The 1562-nt window shown below is 36.6% G+C and overlaps 1 pseudogene; it reads right to left on the bottom strand.

The window, feature by feature from the left end:
- Positions 1-426: 426 nt before the first annotated feature.
- On the bottom strand, positions 427-693 carry LOC110304033 (protein transport protein Sec61 subunit gamma pseudogene; annotated as a pseudogene).
- Between the last annotated feature and the right edge of the window lie 869 nt (positions 694-1562).

Raw genomic sequence — 1562 nt, 5'->3', positions numbered from 1 at the left:
ACTTACCTCCTTGAGCACAAGACTTGGCTCCAAAATTACATATCCTAGTGTTCTTTTATCTTTCTCGTCTCACTTGCACCTTTTTTCCTTTCCTTTCCTTTCCTTTCCTTTCCTTTCCTTTCCTTTCCTTTCCTTTCCTTTCCTTTCCTTTCCTTTCCTTTCCTTTCCTTTCCTTTCCTTTCCTTTCCTTTCCTTTCCTTTCTCCTTTTCTTTCTCTTTCTTTCTTTCTTTCTTTCTTTCTTTCTTTCTTTCTTTCTTTCTTTCTTTCTTTCTTTCTTTTTCCTTCTTTTTAAAAATTATTTTGAGAAACAGAAAACCTCATAGGAAGGAGGAAAGAAGCAAAAACCACAACTCATCCAGGCAACATTTTACCTCATGTGCTCGTCACCCCCTCACTTGTTCACTCGGCCCATGATGAGAAAGGCCTCAACCACCCACCATAATGTTATTAATAGGCATATGGATCCGTTTCACAAAGAAGCCAATGAATCCCATGATAGCAAATCCTATCGCTCTGGCCATGGCAATCTTCTGGAATTCTTTTCTGTCAGGTTTGGTGCATCTTTTAACCAGACAAATTGAGTCTTTTACAAACTGCCAACTTCGCTCTACAAACTGCATTACCTGGTCCATGTTTGTAGGATGGCGGTTTGAGAGTGTAGAGACATGTAGCTTAGGAGCTCACTTGCACCCTTTTGTTGTAAGTCTGCATAAGAGTGATCTCTAATAACCACATGAGTATATCTCCAGATATACTAGGCTGCCTTGGACAAATGACTTGCAACATTTGCCTAGCAGATGCAAGTAGGTAAACCAGATAACCAGAAGGTCACAACAGCCTGTATTTTACTGAATAACTTTGTTCTCACATTTCATCACAAAATTAAATGCATGTACATGGACATCTTACCAAGCTCTGAGACCTTTAAAAATTACTGTTTTCTTCATTAGTTAATGAGTTAAAAAAATCACTGGTCATTTTTATGTTCTATTTTTCTGACAGTCATAAAAGTTCATCTTTGCAAACCACACTTTAACAGAGAAGGGAAAGAAAATGACAGACTGAATTTGCTCAGGTTAATTCAAAATAAACAACAGTTCACACAATTTACTTATGTATGATTGAATTTTCTGGACCCCTCTATAACCTTTTGTTTCCATTGCTGAATTCCTTGTGAAGTAAATATTATTTTTAGAAGTTGCTTTAATGTATTTTTTTAAGCTCAGAGAAAGACTTATAGCTCATTATATTCTCTCTCACATTTTTGCCTTTAACTTTTACAGAAAGAGAATGGGAGAGAGGGAGAGAGAATTAAGATCTAGCCTTAATCTCTTATCTCTTAATATAATTGGAGACAGAAAACAATTACTGTAGCAAAATCGGGTTTTTTTCTTTTTCTGTTTTCTTCCTTTCTTCCTTTTTTCCTTTCTTCCTTTCTTCCTTTCTCCCTTTTTCTTTCTCCCTTTCTCCCTTCTTTCTCCCTTTCTCCCTTCTTTCTCCCTTTCTCCCTTTCTCCCTTTCTCCCTTTTCCTCTTTCTTTCTTTTTTCCTTCCTTTCTTTC

Source organism: Mus caroli, unplaced genomic scaffold, assembly GCF_978045245.1.
Source record: "Mus caroli unplaced genomic scaffold, Mus_caroli_1 scaffold_9, whole genome shotgun sequence".
In the NCBI taxonomy this organism is placed as follows: Eukaryota; Metazoa; Chordata; class Mammalia; order Rodentia; family Muridae; genus Mus; species Mus caroli.
The sequence above is the reverse complement of the archived record's forward strand: the minus strand, read 5'-3'. Positions and strand labels throughout refer to the sequence as shown.